Below are 11,599 nucleotides of genomic sequence, written 5' to 3'. Positions count from 1 at the left end.
TATTAAAAGGCCCTACTAAATTTTCAATGGGGCCTCATTAATAAATTTTAGCATAGTCTAACTTGTTCACTAAATGACTTTTTTCACGATATTTTTTTGGTTAATTTTAATCAAAATCGGGTTGAGATAAATTATTAATCTGCATAATTCAAATGCTCCAAAATTTTTTCATGGTGCTGAATCCATTTATATATTTAAAAATGCATTGTAAAGAATATTTTTTTTGAAATTATATTGTCAAATTTTAATGAAATATAATAAAAATAATTATTTCATTTATAAATTACTATGCCATAAATTTTTATATTTTTATATACCATATTAAAAATACAAAGAAGAAATTTGACCGAGATCGCAATTAATCTTAAAAGAATGGCCAATTATTTTATGAAGCCAAATGAGAAAGCGTGGAGTATTAGTGTGGGCCGTGATCCAATGTTTTTATAAAAATCCAAGTGATTAAGAGGGTCGACTATTCATTTCCTGGAGGAGCTGTAAAAATTTAAAGGGTCGGGTTTGACTTTAGTGCAGAGGCCGAATATATATATATATATTCAGAATTGGAAGCTGATCATTCCAGTTGAGGACATATTCATACTTTAGTCGGTGCCAAGGTGGTCATATTCAGAGAAGGCCGACTAATATGGTGGGGAATTCGATCCTTCAGTTTGAGGCCGACTCTTGTCTTCAGATTTAGGGTTTCATACCAGCAAGGATTGTCATTTCGTTCCTATCATTTCAGGTTCTAATTTCAGTGTTGAATTGTTCCACAATTTGTATGGAGAGGGCCGAGTCACATTAAAATAGGAAGCCACATTCAGAAGTGGGATTTGCTGGATAAAGACATCAAGAAGATAGATTGATTTTCCTGAGGATGAAATAGAGCACGAATTTCCCTGGACTTTTTCACGAGTTCTGTTGTGAACAAGGGGAATGAAACTCCTCTTTATTTTTGTTGGACAAGGTATCATTTGCTGGACCAGTTTGTTGACTAGCGTGCATCAGAGATGTAGCGTACCAGATTGAATCAGCTGTGTCAAGCCACCAGTTCCAGGTTCTCCTATACGTTGTGCTATCAGGTTTATTTTTATAGTGTACCTATCTTTGTATTTGCCTTGCTGATTTACATACACTCTGGAAATGATATGGAACGCTGGTCATTGCTATCTTTGTGTTCAGTGAGAAAGAAAATATATATATATAAGGGTTATATCTTATGAGCTGGTCATTTGTGGTTAAAATACCCTTTGTATGTTGTTGATATAGTGATTCTGGAACGTACATATATATAGCATTGTGCCTTGATTTTTTTCTAATCTAAACAAACAGAAATCTGCCTACAACAATATGTCGCAAACTATTTGACAAAGGACTTCACTGAGAACTGCCCAAAACTTGGAGAAATTAAGGGAAAAGTCAACGTATTGCCATAGTCATCAAGCTTGTCTCAAGATGTTTGAGTGAGAAAATGGTCATAGTGCCATCTATTAAGTTAAAAAAATGGCTATTGAGTGTAAGACAACATTGCATTCGTTTGTATGTTGTCAATATTAGTTGTTAGCCGTTATGAATAACATTGTTGAGTGTTGCGGTGTGATTGGAGAGTTTGTCAATCAAGTGATGGATAAAATAGTTCGATGTACTTGTTATTCTTTAGCTAAAACATGGATCAAACTTTCATAATTTTTCTTAATAAATTAGTAGCAACAAATAGAAGACCTTTTTCAAAAGGGTACATGTTATTCTATGTTGAAATATGTAATTAGGCTCTGTTTTCATAATGTCATATGTAATCATGATTTTATGGATCTAATGAAAAGAGAAAAATAAATTTGTATCCCTCACAAGCCTATAAATAAGAAGGAACACGACCTCATTTGAAAACTCACTCAAGCAAGTTCAATCTCCTCATGATAGATGCTAGAAAAGGACAAAGAAGGAGAAGAAGAACAAGTTCAAAGTTTTGGGTCTCTCTCTCTCTCTCTTGTTAATGTTTCTACAGTGATTGAGCAAGACAAAAATTATGAAGTTGCATCGAAGCTATGAAGTTGCATCGAAGTTGTGACTCTGCAAGGTTGAAGTTGTGAAGTTACTTATAGGTCATGTTAATCTAGGTTGTCATTGATGTCAATATGGCAGTGTTTGTGATGGCAAATTTTTGTGACATGTGTGGTTGCCCATTAATGCCCATTGATCATAATACTGCTCATGGAGGATCCAAGGATTGAATACGGACATAATAGAAACAATGGAACCGAGGAGGAAAGATATCAGAAGCCATCAGAAGATAAAGAGAGAGTGAAGAGGAGAAGCCATCGTGAAGCCAAAAAGTGAGAGGAAGAGTTCATCGGAAGTCATTAAAGAAGTAGGTTACGGAGCAACAGAAGCAGGTTTTTGCATATGCCCAAGGGTAAGTGCTATCGTAAGAAAAAAGAGGAACATTGCATTGAAGGAATTATATCGGCGGGTTATCGGTGGCTTTACCATTTTATTATGTGTCACAATGAATCCCTCGACTGTGATATGTATTGCGGATCCGAAAACAGTTTATGGTAATCGCCCTATTGTAATATCGCATTAGCACGTATTGGAACCTTCGCGTCGCAAGTTATGAATGCCTGTCACATTAAAACCCCCGATTGCAATATAATGGAGTCAAGAAATGAATGACGGAGATCAAACCCAAGTGCTTGCGGAAGGTGAATCGCGGAAATTGATTTGGATCGTCAGATCAACAGATCCGATAGATCAACAAATATTAATGGCGGAAGAAGAATGGCGGACGAATAAATCTTGATTGTCAGATCGACATTGATTAGCAACTGCGGGGGTAGGAAAGTATGAATTTCCTTGATCGTGGCTGAAGTCCCGCACTCAATCCTAGTCGTTGATCTCATATTCAACTCTTAGATCATAGTCAATTGCAGGGGTTAAGGCCGTTTTAATCTGTGTGCCAGTCGAAGTGCCGCAAACCATAGATTGCAATATAATACGTAGACCCGATAGCTCCATTAGAACATACCTTTATGTAGTATCGCGTCCAGATATCGGGGAAGTTACGCAAATCATAAGAGTTGTCACCGTCGAACCGCCGATTGCGATAAGACTTGTGAACCCAACAGCCGATTACGATAATATTGTGGACCTGATGGATTCATTAAAAACAGTTCATTGAATATCGCATCCGCTCCATCAAAAGACAGTGGATGTGCACACTTGTAAAACCTCCGATTTTTATAAAGTTGCGATTGCGGGATTAAAGGAATGACTCCAATTCTCATGAAATTGCGATTGCGGGATTAAAGTTGATGACGTGGCATGTGGGACCTCTATGTGGGTATAGCAGCTCTTATGTGATTTCCGTAAATAATAAGTATATTATATTAAAAAAGGGCCTCACTGATATAATTTTAATATGTGACATCATAAGTCAGCCTCTCCTCCACTAAACGTGTCTTTTGAGTATTGGTGAACATCGTATAAAAACGAGTTAAAACGCTTCAGTTCTAAGCATCTATCTCGGCATAAAAATAAAGCATAAAGAAGTTCACAACTCGTGAACTTGAAGAGACAAAGGAAGCCAAAGATCGGAAAGCCAAAGGTTGAGCGAGCAAAAAAAAAAGAGGAAGCCAAAGATCGGGAAGCTGAAGGTCGAGTGAGCGAAATTGGAAGCCAAAGGTCGAGCGAACGAAAGTGGAAGCTGAAGGTCGAGTGAGCGAAGAAGGAAGCCGAAAGGTCTAGTGGAAGAAGAAGGAAGCCGAAGGTCGAACATTCTGTTGACTAGGTTATTTATTGAAAAGCTCGGACCTGTGTTTGAAAGTGATTCAGATAACAGTTCAAAAGGACGCTCTGCGGATCTAAGATGATTATCTGAGTATGAACAGGGCTGTTTTTTAATTGAACGCACAATGTGAAATCGCGACAGTCACTCCTCTAAATAAGTCACTCCTGAAGCAGTTAATCCTGAAGCAGTCACTCCTGAAGCATTTACCGTGACAGTGAGAACAGAGGCTTGAAACAGAGAGTTGTTTTTGTGCAGAGCTTAGTGCAGTTCATTGTAGACACATTGAAGTTGTGTGAAGACTCTTGTAGATCATGATGGCTATTTGAAATAATCATGAGGTAACTTTGCAGACTCTGTTTAGCGAATATGAAGAATTGTGAATACTTCTTCATATGAAGACAGGTTGTCATTGATGTAGCGGTGAAGCTGTAGATTGACAGAACACAGTGAAGAAGATTTTGAGAGTAGTGTAATACAATCAAAACATTTCTTGACAAGATAGGGTCAGAGCCCTTGGGATTGGTGCCTCAGAATTGAAAGGATTGGTGTCGATGGAGTTGGTGCTCCTAAATCCAAGGTTGGTGCCTTGACAAGATAGGGTCGGAGCCATTGGGGTTGGTGCCCTAGAGGTTGGAGCCTCACAAAAGACCAAGTTGGTGCTTGGCAACTAGTTGGAGCCTTATATATATTGTACCTGATTTATTGTAAAGATTATATTAATAAAAGCATTGATTCCTATTGTTCATTTTGTGTTCTAAATATAAATGATTTAATTGGTAAAAATAACAATTGAAAAGGAATACTGATTCACCCCCCTTAGTATTTCCAATAGGTCGAAGCTGTGAAGCTGCTAAGTCGAATGTGCATCAAGGTAAAAGTTGCGGAAATTGATATTAGGGTCGAAGTTGTTGGAGAAGTTGCTGGAAGGTCAAAGTTTGTTGCTGGAAGCCGTTCAAGAAGGAAAAAGTTGACTTGGTCTTGGAGGGTCTTGGTCAAGCGTCATAGGTTTTGGAATTCATCAAAGGAAAATTCTATAAGAAGAGAAGAATTCTGATGGGTTTTCCTCTCAGTTGGAGAGGTTTTGATGATAGAGAACACTAATAATAATAAAGGAAATAAGAAGTTAATCAAGTAAAGTAAAAATACATCACAAACAATTATCAATTATCAAAGTAAGAGAAATCACCTAATCTAGTTGCCCTAGATTTCTCAACATTATACAGTTGGAACAACCCAAGGAAGAGCATGAGATAGGACACAAAATCTTTGTACTTGGGACAAATTTGAAATTTATGGGGTTTACAGTAAAGGCCTTGCTCAAATTGGAAGAACTTGCTTCACTCTTTTCCAAGGTGGACTCGTCAGATGAAAAAAGCTTGATTTGGGCTCTAAAACCAGCCATGCTTGCTCTCATACAACACACATTTTTGAAGCACCCTTGTGAAGGGTTCAAACTTCTAGTTGCCTCTTGTCTCAGTAGTATCATGATGCTGATCGCACCTATACCCTCTTATAATGATGACATTATGAAGAAAGTCTTCAGGCTAGCAATAGAGACCTTGCGGGACTTGGATAAAAGTGAGGATCCTACCTTCAGGATGAAGATGGAAAATTTAGAAGTCATGGCCATGGTTAGATCTTATGACCTCGTGTTTGACTTAGAGTGTGATGACTTGATTCTCCAAATGTTCCAATGATTCTTCAACATTAGGAAACATCATCCTGACACGGTCAAAGCACACATGCAATATATTTTGTTGTCATGTATGGGAGGCCATGATGCCATTTGCAGGGAGTTGTAGTCTAGATTGTTGTCCATTTGGATGAAGAAACAATTGGTCTCACCTGCTACCTTTGAACTAGTCGAAAGGTTGGTTTGAGCAGAACATAAAATTGTTCAAGAGATGACTGACCTAGGCAGAGTTCAAGAGAATTTGTGGTGACCAACCATGCAACAAGAATGAGCTTAGTAGGAAAGGTATTTGCTTCATTTGCAAGGAACCTTAGGGCCTTGACCACTTATGCATGAATGACATGGAGGAGATGGTAGAGTTAGCGCAGGAGGAGGTTCCTTCTGACTTTTCAGGTGAGGATTATAATTTTTTGGTTGAGTCCATGGGTTCTTATGAGGATGCATGGGTTCTTATGAGGATGCTTCTAAGGAGCATGAACAGTCATGTGGGGTTGTTGAAACTAGGTTGGATATGTATTCCTGTGTGTAGGTTGAGTTGTCAGAAAACCCTATGGGATACATTCAAGGAGATAAGTCACCAGTGACAATTCAGAATGTGTAACATATGGTGGGGCATGAGTCAGATGAGGATGATGATATGCACAGTGTGCGAGATGGGCCATTTTTGGAGTTTCAGCTAATGGCTTATGTTGAGCCCATGTTGGAGGAGGATGATCAACTATCTTTTGGGCCAGACATTTGTGAGGAACATACAGATGTACAGACAACCAATAGGGTTGTAGTACTTGTAGACACTTGTCATCAGGAGGTGTTGGAGCCTACCCATTGATGAGGTGCAGATAAGTGCAGTGGCAGTCAACAAAGCTGCAATATTTCCAGGCAATAACCCTCTCTAGGAGTACATAGACAAGGCTTGCAATACAACTTGTCCACTTCTGTCCATTATAGAAGGGCAGGATTTGTTAGACAAATCTCGTTGATTGACTGGGAAGAACAACGTGAGTTGAGCATGGACCAACATCAACATAGTAGACTTATTCCAGACAATAGTGTCCATGCTTTGGATTGGCGAGAGATCATTAGTTGGTATCTTATTGACGAAATGTCATTCTTAGTCACGAGCGTAGTACAACAGGGGCCCTTAGAGATAAGGGATATGCTGGCCTCAAGATGTAGGCCGACCACTCGTCAACATTTCATCACAATATCGACATAGTGGGATTGACCTTGGTTTATGCTAGGGGTTGGATTGGAGAGATGTGATGAGTTGGTATTCCACTAATGGAGCAACGTCTACGGCTAGAGACAAAAGCAAAACCAGAGCCATGGGGTATGGGAGATGATGACTGGCCATGGTGGATTTAGGATCCAAGTGGATCCATTAATGGTAGGTTGAGTCAGAGATGGGTTTCAAATCCAGGTGTTGAGGGATCCATTCATGATTGGTTAGCATGGAGGCATGGCGTAGCACAATGGTTCATATGGGATCTTGCTATCAGTTTGCAAATGCCTCTACAGTGGACAAAGATGGATTGCTTAAGGGCAAGCAATATTGGGGTGGGAGGATTTTCATGTCCCCATTTTTATTTTCCTCTATAATACAACCAAGATGGGTTTCCAGGGTATGTGATGGTGAGGTTGCAGGAGTTTTATGGGATATGATGACATTCGCTTGGCATATTTATTATCATGGGTACTTCCACACAACTTGATTTTGGTTTTGTGCCTTTCTAATAATTCCCCTAAAATGGGGTTATTATTGGGCATAACTTAATTAATTATGCTCAAGGTGGCATTCTGAGAGGAATATTTGATGCAATACCTTAGTGTAATAGCTTGTTGGAATCAGAACGAGAAGATCTACAGGATGTGACGCTGAGAAGTGATTTCTAGTGGATAGCGAGAGTATGATGGGTGATTTATCGTTTTCCCAACTTAAAAATGACTTTAATTAGTCATTTAATTAAAAATGGGGGAAATAATTAATTGGAGGAAAAAAAGGCCAAAATTGACTTAAGTGAAATAAAATAAAATTAAAAAGTCACTTAAGGTCAAGTCAAGGGAAGAACTTCTAGAATAACAATAAAAAATGAAATATGATACTTCTAGAGGCTTGGAGATCTATCTATAGAGTCTTTAAAAGGAGGAGAAGAAGATCATTTGGGACATCCTTGAGTTGGGTATTTTTCTTCTAGAGAGGTTTGGAGAACCGGGAGTTCCCAGCTTCAATTGTAGCCCTGGGATGGAAACCCTCGGTTAATTTAGCGAGAGTGGGTGAGAGCCCACCTCTCCCCTTGGTGAATTCATTCATAATTTACAAGTGTTTTCAACAAATCAATTATCTTTGGAGGTTGCTACAACACTATTGTAGATATTTTGAGGCCATTACCTCAATCATTTCCAGTTTCTTATACCAACATTTTCTATATTAATAAAATAAGGATGGGTTCTATTGCCTATGCATTCTGTCAATTTTTAGTTGCAATTCATATTTCCTTGTTTTTCCGATTAATGTTATAGTTTCAATTTGTGAAATGAGTTTTTGAAATTAACAACATAGATTTTGATGCAAATTTTTGCAAAGATTTTATTTGGGACATTACAAGAGTACACCAAGAAGCGCACATAAATGACAAGGTAGACAAAAAAAACCAATAGAAATGGATCTAAAGGTTCCATTTGAAATAAAAATAGTAAGAACAAGTTTGAAGACTTCCGAAACAAACTGGAGTGCAAGATTGAAACACAAAGAAATGAAGAGAAAGATGTAGACTTAGGAAACACTAGAGAATAACTTATGAAGGAAGAAAAACGAGGGTTGTCATTGAAATATATTAGCAAGTCAAAGAATATCAGAAGATGATGAGTTGAGTCACAAAGAATTGGCCATTAAATCATAGGAGAGAGTTGAGGTGTGAACTCGTAAGGAAAAAAACACAAATTCATGAGATCAAGTACTCATTCTTACATTTAGATACTTAGTGATCACTTCCATCTGTTATCACATATCACTACAAAGATAGAACACAAATGCAAAATGTGATTTTGTCGAAACTCAAATATTGTTCAAGTGAAAATGCAAAACATGTTTTTGTCAAAACACATATTATTCAAGTGAAAATGAAAGACATGTTTTTGTTAAAGGGGTGAAATCTTATAATGGAATTTTCATGTCACTAAGGAAAGATTCAAAAACAACTTGAAAAATGTTTAACAAAATATCATATTTGATTAATATTTTAACAAAATATCCCATTTGATTAAATCACGATACCTCAATAGAGGAGAACAATTAATAAACTTATGTCCTAATTTGAATCCCTTTATTTTAAGTCAAAATTCTTGTACAATGCCTCACGAACTTAAATATGTGCAATTCCCCAAACTCTGATACAATTTAAACTACTCCCCATACCAAATTGACATTGAAGAGAATCTACAATGCAATATAATCAAAACAAAACATTCACCAATACTAATATTCAAAATCTAGCATTATATATGATCCTTTTTCTACAATTGTTTCTTAGAACAAATTAAATTGTTTTAACCATGATTCTTTATAACATTTTTTTTTCTGAATAAAGACTAATTCTATTAAAAAAGAAAAGTATAGTACAATCAAGCTTGCAAGCAAGCGAAGCAGAAAAGCAAGGGAGCCACAGGGGATAGGCTACCACCTCGCGCTAAGAGACAATCCAAGAAAGGACTCAGTAGACAAAGGAGAACAAAAAGAAAGAACTCAACTCAGAGAATTACCCCGAGGAATCATTTCCAGCCACACGACATTTTTTGCCTTTTTTCTTGTTTACTTTGACCCACCCAGTGGAGTTTGGCTGAGCCAAGACAATCTGTAGACTATTCTGCACTGGCGGCTGAATTTCCTTATCAGAATCTGAGGAAGAAGAACAATGAGTATGCTTCTGAGAAAACTGAGGGTCAGAGGAGACTGCTGGAGCTCCCGAGGGAGTATCTATCGGAATCACATCATTCTGCACATCTGCTACCGTAGCCTCATCCTTCTGCAAAACAGCTTCAGTTTCCTCCTCATCCGAACTAGAGAAATCTAGACTGCCCATTGAGCGGGGAGGCTCACAAGGATTCCAGCGCTTGGCTTTGGGTTTGCGATTTAGATTCTTCTTTTTTTGGAGGAACTGAGGACATGTATTCTGGAGGTGCCCCGTTTGATGACAATGGCGGCATCTGAAGGCTGTGTTCTCGTAATCCAAGGTTTGAGTCCAGTGGAAGTCTCCAATCTTGAGATTAATCTGATCCGGAAGTCCTTTACTGATATCTATTTCTGCACAAAGTCTGCCGTAGGTGAAAAGACCATTTTCCTTTCTTGAGCTGTCTACAGCCAGGTACCGTCCTAAAGTCTCTCCAATGGCAATGAAAACAGATACATGCCATAGATGAGCTGGAAGATTCGGGAGCCTGACCCAAATCGGAAGCTTGGTGATGACTGCTGTAGAAGGGTCAAATTCTGGAAACCAGGGAGTGAGAAAGAGCCCAGCCGCACCCCAGAACCAAGGGCCTCCCATTAAGGCCTTCTGGTAATCTTCACTTGAGTCAAAAACCACAATGAAGAACCCTTTTGAACATAAGTAAATCTTGCTTTTTTTGGTCCAAGTGGAGTGGATCCATTGGTATAGATCTGCTGTGCGAGGCCAAAGCCCATTAAATCTGCAGATGAGTGCTGATTCTTCAAAAATCTGTAAACGATTTTCAATTTCGGCGTGAGAGAAATTGATGGAAGGAATTTCCTCTGATTTGTCTACCACAAAAGGCTTTGGAGCCGCGTTTGGGTGGGCTGCTTTCGAAGCGGACTGTGGTTGCGCAGCGTCTTTGCTAGCTGCATCTTTGTAAGAGAAAGAAGGGGCAGAGGAGGTCTGCCCAAAGGAACCACCTCTTAAGCGAAAAGAAGCCTCGATAGAGGCGTCCTTATGAATGCTGTAAAAAGAGAGAGGAAGGGGGCTCATTAGTTGCTTACCCTCATATAACAATCTGAGGAAGGAGGAGGGGATCCCCATCCGGCTTTCCAGTTTTTGCAGAAGATCCTGGACTAGATCTGTTGTTCGAACCCAATGCATCCTTGTCTTGCCCAATAGTTTGACTTGGATTTGAAATTCCTGAGATTCTTCCAACAGATCTGGCTGAATCAATAGAGGAACCTCTGCAAGCAAATCTGGCGAAAATGAGGAGCAGAATCGCTGCTTGCTTCCGGCCAGAAGTGCCCTGTCCATACAACAATTCTGCGCATGTCCTGTAAACATGGCAGTGCATGAGACCACATTTCTCTCAGGCATTGCCCAGAACAGTCCCAGTGCGTCGTCCTCTCTCCCATTCTTCACAGAACCAGAAAGCGACTCATTCCAATCAATAGCATCTCGTTCAGGACTTTTCTCAAACACTTTGTATGCAACCTTCATTTGCCCCCATTTGGCAACGAATCTCCAAATGAGCATATTCAAGATGCCCAGGCACCCCTCGGAAGTCACCAGATTCCCATCTTCCCTCGCCCTGAGCCGTAAATCTACATCAACGCGCTGACTGAATCCTGTCGCGCAGCTCGAATGGGCAGGCAGGTTTTCAGAAAAGTTAACACAGGCTTTCCCTTTTATTGTCTTCCCGGCTCTCTCGCTGTCCATATCATTTTCCTGAGCACATATCTCTTTAGCACGAGAAAGGATTGCTTGAGAAACCTGCTTCTGATGAACCAAAATCGTTTCAATTAATCCAGGAGTTGTTATCCCCATTGGTGCAGCGGTGTTGAAGGCTACCACTGGTTGAGCGTGAAATATCACAAGAGAAACAGCGCTTCCATAAAGATGCCGGTTGTTTAAAGCCCATTGCTGAGCATAATGACTGAGTTCACTGTCGTCCACGGCCACCATTATTTTCTTCACTTCCGCCATCAGAGCCCTCTCAACCAGTCCACTATGATTCTTTATAACATTATTTTGCAAAGATGAAGTGAATTTCCTTTCTGAAAATAACCAAAAGTAGAGAAAATCTTATGTGCATTAAGATTTAGGAGAATACACAAAAATAGCATATAAACCATGACCTCTACCTTTTTGTTATGTAGAGCGTTATTAAATATATGAAGCAACATACGCTGG

The 11,599-nt window shown here is 39.2% G+C and overlaps 1 long non-coding RNA gene across 1 annotated transcript in view; it reads left to right on the top strand.

The window, feature by feature from the left end:
• The first annotated feature begins 380 nt into the window (after positions 1-380).
• LOC149267117 (uncharacterized) overlaps positions 381-11,599 on the top strand; it is a 64,033-nt gene continuing 52,814 nt past the window's right edge. Inside the window, exon 1 of the long non-coding RNA XR_016260515.1 lies at positions 381-1,079. This is a non-coding gene — a long non-coding RNA (uncharacterized LOC149267117). The remainder of the gene's footprint in view (positions 1,080-11,599) is intronic.

This window comes from Pinus tabuliformis, chromosome 6 (assembly GCF_031772625.1).
Source record: "Pinus tabuliformis cultivar Carrire ecotype Pingquan chromosome 6, CPIR1, whole genome shotgun sequence".
In the NCBI taxonomy this organism is placed as follows: Eukaryota; Viridiplantae; Streptophyta; class Pinopsida; order Pinales; family Pinaceae; genus Pinus; species Pinus tabuliformis.
This window is presented reverse-complemented; position numbering and strand designations above follow the sequence as displayed.